This window comes from Propithecus coquereli, unplaced genomic scaffold (genome assembly GCF_000956105.1).
Source record: "Propithecus coquereli isolate 6110/MARCELLA unplaced genomic scaffold, Pcoq_1.0 Scaffold7, whole genome shotgun sequence".
Classification (NCBI taxonomy): domain Eukaryota; kingdom Metazoa; phylum Chordata; class Mammalia; order Primates; family Indriidae; genus Propithecus; species Propithecus coquereli.
In genome coordinates this window covers 12,036,166-12,043,174 of record NW_012153062.1, presented here as the reverse complement: position 1 = coordinate 12,043,174, position 7,009 = coordinate 12,036,166, and the positions used below count along the sequence as shown (strand labels likewise).

Here is a 7,009-nt window from a genome sequence, read left to right as displayed (position 1 = left end):
GATTTGGAAATAGATATAGGAGTCAGACAGATTATCACAATATTAGCTTTATACATGCTAAAGCTGACCTTACAAGTATGGCTTGACCAAAAGCACAACTGGGATTTCTAATGCTTCTCAAGTCTAGAACTCAGAAAGACACTCCCTTTGCCACCTCAAAAACATTTTCTGCAAAGCAGTTGCTTATTTGACTAGGAACGAAGGGAATCACAACCTCACATAAATTGGACTCCGGGAGTAGGGAAAGAAAGACTGGTTTCCAGATGGGCCTCTAGAAGGCAGGACAGGCCGCCGGCCGTGTGCTTAGCACAAGAAATCCACGGTAGAACAGACACACTGCAGACAGACAGATCCAAAAGAGCGGGAGGAGAAAACTAAGCCTCACAGGATAAATTCCACCCTATTTCCATCCCAGGCTCTGTGTTAATGGTGACGAACTTACAATATTTAAAAATCTAGGTTTCGCATGGACATGGCGGTTACCCTAAGTCTCTTGCTGAGTGGGCGTGTCCACGCTGCAGTCAAGCGCTGCAGTCAAGCCACCCTGGGGGGTGGCTGGCCGGGGCCCTGTCGCCTCAAGCCAACCTGGATTCCGACTGGGAGGCCGAGGAGTGGGAGCTGCAAGAGGTGGAGAGGTACTGGTTCCTCCCGGGTCCCTCAGTCTGAAGCAGGGCCTTGCGCCCCGGCGCTCCAGGCCGCGCCCCCTTGACGCCGGGCGTCCTGCCACTGCATGCGCCCCCGGCCCTTGTTTCTTCTTACCCATTGTCAGGGGCACAGGGGCAGATGTTCAGCTCCCTTAGTACCGCGAGTCCCTTCACCAGTTACGTATTTCATCACCAGGTTAGACAATTCAGCATGCTTCTGGGCAGTTAATTGTTCTAGCTGTTAGATTTCTGGGGTGGTGTACAGAGCAGCTCAGCCTGCAGTCATGGCCCGGTTGCCCTTTCGAACAAAGAGAAGAGGGCTGGGCTCTGTAATTTAACCTGAGGCTCTTCAGACACCCATCTTGCTTCTACGCATGGCTTCTGTCATTGCTTCTCTCCCCCAGCACCCCGAAACGACAGAAAAAAAGCAATCCGATTCCAGAAAATTCATAGGTAAATGGAGGCTCCAGGTGCCCTGTCCAGAACCCTGACGTGGGAAATCATGGAGCAGATCCGTTATTTACACAAGGAATTTGCAGAGTCCTGGTCAGTTCCCAGGTTGGCTGAAGGCTTTGATGTCAGCACCGATGTAATCCGAAGAGTTTTAAAAAGCAAGTTTGTACCCACATTGGAGCAGAAACTGAAGCAAGATCAAAAAGTCCGTAAGAAAGCTGGGCTTGCCCACTCGCTGCAGCAGATCCAGGGCTCTGGAGGTGCCTGGAAGCCGCTTTCTGGAGGCCACTTTGTATCAGGCTCTTTGCTGATGCCAGGGCATGAAGCTTCGTGGAAAGGCCAGAGTCACAGCACGGCTTTGGAAGTGGTAGAGTCTAATGCTCACAGTACAAATACACCAAGGAGACAGAAGGAAAGGAATAAGGGAATCCAGAAGCTGGAGAAAGAGAGCTTTTCACTGCAACCGTAGGTCATCAGAGAGAGCTGCACAAGTACTGCACAAGTACTCTGCCAGTGATTGTGAGGGCGCCAGAACAACTGACAGTGATGGATTGCCAAGTGATGAGAAGCCGGGGAAGTTGAAGGCAGAGGAACCAGGTAACCAGAACTTCAGCAATAAAGTAGTGCAGAGGGGGCAGGAGTTTTTGACAGCAATGGGAACTTCCTGTACAGAATTTGAGCTGGGGCTTGGCTTGTGGAGTTGCCTCATGAAACACCACTGGACACGTATATTTGTAGCTGCCTGGATTTCTGTGTTTGGATTAGCCGCCTTGGAATGGCAGGAAGTGATGAGCCTGGAACATGGGAGGAAAGAGCTGCTTGGGTAGATTCGAACCTCCTGGAGCACCGCTCCCAGTCTGACCCCTGTAGATCTTTAGTACTCATCTTTCTTGTTTGGGCTCTCTGTATATTGAAAACCAGCCCATGCTGCATGTGTTGTTATGAGTTTCTGTGATACTTGCAATATGTATTTGGGAAGAAATGAAAACTTTGCCTTCTGACCTCATTTCCTTCTCGATCAATGAATACTAGCAGTTCTGAAACTGCTTAGTCAATTGGTTTTCCTTACGTGCAAAATAAAGTAAAATATAGCAGTCAAAAAAATATTAAAATCTAGCGTTGCCTTCAAAAAATTGCATAAGGATAACTCAGCTTTTCAGTTCAAAAAGAAACTCTTTCCATTTTTTTTAAATAAAAATCTTACAAATATTATTCCTTCCAGGAAATAAAAAATGAAATCATGACCACATGCCTACTTCAATAAGAATCCAAGTCTTCTCATAGAGAAAGAAAATGGCTATTACTCTCTTAGCATGTAACTGATCCATGATTTAAAAGTCTGGTGAGGGGAGACTTCTCTGTTACCATAGAAATCAGAAGTTCTGACTCTCCCTGGAGAATTCAGTGTTGTTCAACTAATTTCCCAGAGAAGAGGAGATTCTGGAATGGGATGTTAAAAAGAAATAAAAAACATAAAACTCATATCCCATTTTCTGTACTTGGCATATTCATTCTCCCTGTAAAGAATATAAGGAAATTCCTTTATTACTAAATGTATCCTGGGAGAATACAAATCCATTTCTTTTATGGCTCTTGAAAAACAGTGTTTTTCATTCAAATGTGAATCCACTTTGGCTTATTGCAGGTAATAAAATGTCTGTTTGAGCCAGAAAGAGAGTAGAAGAGGGAATTATTAACCCAGTAAAGATAAGTTCTCCTAACATCTTAAACGTTCACCCAAACTATCAATGCTATATCATAGAATCTGTTACCCATTGGAATCAATTATTAATTTAACTTTAGAAACTATTTTCCTTTTTGAGTTATGATCTGATAACTAAACCTAACAAAAACTGTACTTTGAAGTTGAATAAATGTTTTTATACACAATAAAGGTTTTATAAAGAAGCAATGCATAGTAATTACATTTGCAAAAATAAAATGTTTCCTAATTTTGTAGTATTTCACATATCAACCTAGAGATCTAGAGATATTATGAAAAACTAACACAAAAATCAGTATAATCAAATCTGAATTAGTATATGATATTCGAGAACACTGGGAGGATTTTAGCAAAATAGCCTCAGCATTAAATGTATTAAATATCTCTAACTTTGTATAGAATTAGAGAGAAAAATCAAAATTAAAATTATAAACTATGTAGAAACAAATGTCAAATACATGAGCGGAATAAAACAAAGTATCTAGACTGTAACACTATATATTAAAACTTGTGGGCCGCAGGCGGTGGTTCACGCCTGTAATCCCAGCACTCTGGGAGGCCCAGGCGGGCGGATCGTTTGAGCTCAGGAGTTTGAGACCAGCCTGAGCAAGAGCGAAACCCTGTCTCTACTAAAAATAGAAAGAAATTGGCCAAACAACTAAAAATAGAAAAAATTAGCCGGGCATGGTGGCGCGTGCCTGTGGTCCCAGCTACCTGGGAGGCTGAGGCAGGAGGATCGCTTGAGCCCAGGAGTTTGAGGTTGCTGTGAGCTAGGCTGACGCCACGGCACTCACTCTAGCCCAAGCAAGAGAATGAGACTCTGTCTCAAAAAAAAAAAAAACAAAAAAACAAACTTGTGGGATACAGCCAAAATAGTACTGAATGTACTTGTTTTAGCACTTATTCATAAACAATAATAAAAATAAATAAGTTAGCTAATCAATTTGAGAATCTAGAAAGAGAATTAAATTATAAACCTAAAAGTAATATAAGCAATAACTAATGATGAAGAAAGAAATTAATGAAATATAAGCACCACCAACAATAACAACCAAAAGCAGCAAAAATAATTTTTAAATATGCAATTTCTGACACTAGTGTAGGTATGGGGGAAAACTTTCCCTTACATTTTATAATACCCAATACTGGAAACCTAAATACATATAAATGCTCATTAATAAGGAATTCTTAAATTGTGGTTAATCTGTATTATAAAATTATATTCACCATTTAAAAAGAATGAAATAATTCTACATATACTTCTATGGACTAGGTTTCCTAACCTCATGCATGCACAAACCAACTTCAGGATTGTTGCTATGTTCGCATACTCATTTTACTATTTTCCTAATATTTTTCTTTAAATCAATTCACTTTAAAAGAAAAAAATAAAAAATAGAACTACCATACGATCCAGAAATACCACTTGGGCATGTATCCAAAGGGAAAGAAATCAGGATACAAAGGGAAATCTGCACCTTATGTTTATTGCAGCACTATTCACAATAGCCACAATAAAGAATAATACTCCTGGATAGAGCTGGAACACATTCTACTAAGTGAGGTAAACCAAGAATGGAAAGACAAGCAGCCCATGTACTCACCATCAAATTGGTATTAACTGATCAACACATAAGTGCATATATAAGAATAACATCTATTGGATGCTGGGCAGGGGGGAGGGGGAGGAGGGAGTGGGGGACGGGTATATGCATACAGAAAGAGTGCAATGCGCACCACCTGAAGAATGGACATATTTGAAACTCGGACTTGGCAGGGCGGACAAAGGCAACATACGTAACCTAAACATCTGCACCCCTATAATATGCTGAAATTTAAAAAAAAAATAAAGAAAGAATAAACATAAGCGTCCATCAAAGGACGCATGGATAAAGTAAATGTTATATATATACGAAGTCTATCCAGAAAGTATCCAGCCATGTAATATGAAAAATAGAGACATCTATTGTAGAAGGTACAAGATACAAGAAACATTGTACCTAAGACAATGAGGCCTCAAAGCAGGCACCTTGGGACCTCACAGGGTTCTCCCAGCATCACTTAACCTACCGGTACACATTCAGCATTCTCAGGTGTTCTACTTGTTGCAGGCCTTCCAGAATATGGATCACTTTCAACAGATTCTCCACCTTCTTTGAAGCATTTGTGCCATACTTTTATTTGCGCTGCACTCATTGCATCATACCTGAAAGCCTTCTGAATCATCCAAATAGTTTCCACAGAGGAATGTTCAAGCTTAACGCAAAATCTGATGCAAATTCGTTGTTTTACTCAGTCATTTTGAATGAGACAGCCACACAGTACACATGCTCACTCAGTGGTGTCTAGCGCCCACTGACTAGTACAGTGAAGTCATCATTGTTCATGCATGCACATGCCAGTCCACTCTCCTTGGCTGCCAAGTTACATGGTTGTTGCACAAACCATTCCCGTTATATTAGCAATGGCTGGATACTTTCTGGACACATCTTGTATACACAATGGAACACTATATGACCATAAAAAAGAATGAAGTCATGTCATCTACAGCAACATAGATGGAACTGGAGGTCATTATGTTGAGTGAAATAAACCAGGCCCAGAAAGACAAATATTACATGTTCTTACTCATATGTGGGACCTAAAATGTTGACTTCATGGAGGTAGAGAGTAGAATGATTGATACCAGAGGCTAGGAAGGCTGTATGTTGGGAGGGGGAATGATGAGAGGTTGGTTAATGGGTGTAAATGTACAATTAGATAGAAGGAATAAGTTCTAGTGTTCAGTAGCTCAGTAGGGTGACTATAGTTAACAATAATTTATTGTACATTTCAAAAGAGCTAGAAGAGAAGATTTGAAATGTTCCCAGCACAAAGAAATGATAAATATTTGAGGTGATGGATATGCTGATTACCCTGATTTGATCATTACACATTGTATGCATGTATCAAAATATCCCATGTACCCCATAAATATGTATAATTGTTATGTATCAATAAAAAAAGAAAACAAACAAACAAACTTGGTATCATTCTCACAGTGATATTGGTGAAAATGCAAGTTTAATATGTTGGATACATTTTTCTATTACACACTAAAATTTAACACATAACAACCAACTTTTTTCAAAGCTCTTCTTTGATCCAGTAATAAACAAGGCAATCCAACCCTTTTGAATGACCCGTATGAGCCTGTTTGCCTGAGTTGGATCTGGTTTAGACTCTCTTAGCCACCATGCCCAGCCCCTTTCTCACTCTCTCTCTCTCTCTCTCCCTTAACTTATTACATTACTTGCCTAATAAAGCAACATTGCCTTATCATGGAGTGATTAAATCCATGGGCTCTGGCGTAAGAATGCTGGCTCCAGATTCAGACTGCCTATGTGCCTTAGTTCCTCCACACATAAAATTAAAATTATATCCATGCTTAGCTTTGAGAATTGCAGTGAGGATTAAGTGAGAGAATCTGTGCCCTGGTAAGCACTGAATAAATACTATTAATATTATTCACTCTGCCTCAACATTAACCAGTAGGTGTTCTTGATATGCTTGTAGAACAACAAATTCTATTCATTTTTTACTGGGAAGGATTTTTTTTTCAGTTTACTCTAATAACTTGACTTTATCAAATCTTCCTAAATTTATTAAAGCCTTTAAAATCTTTGGTCTCAAACCCATCTTATTTAATTTGATGTTATTTACATTTAATAATTTTATATTCTCTTCCATCATTTATACCATTATAAATAATCTAGCTAATAACTAAGTTGCTTTGTAAAAGTGAAGAGCAACATTAGTATTACTATGTCTCTTCATTTTATTGTGGATTGTTATTAATCTTCACATTGTACTCTACAGAAAATATAAAGTATATGTCTATATTTAAGAAATTAACCAAAATTAGAAAGTATAGAAAATGTGTCCCAAGAGGAAGATGTGTAATGTATTTTATAAAAAGATCTGATTTCCCCTATGTTTCTTAATCACTTTTACAGTAACATACGATAAAATGATTGAATTGAAGTTAAACATTTCCCGGATAGGTAACATTGACCTTTGTACAGTCAACATCCCATAATCAGCCAACACTGATCATTTTTAGGAGTATATATACATGGAGAAAAATAAGATAAATGAAAAGCCTCTTGAACAAACCAACATTCGGATCAGGAACAATTAGACAGGAACA

The 7,009-nt window shown here is 39.4% G+C and overlaps 1 pseudogene; it reads left to right on the top strand.

The window, feature by feature from the left end:
- Positions 1-472: 472 nt before the first annotated feature.
- LOC105823835 lies at positions 473-1,776 on the top strand (annotated as a pseudogene).
- Positions 1,777-7,009: the final 5,233 nt, after the last annotated feature.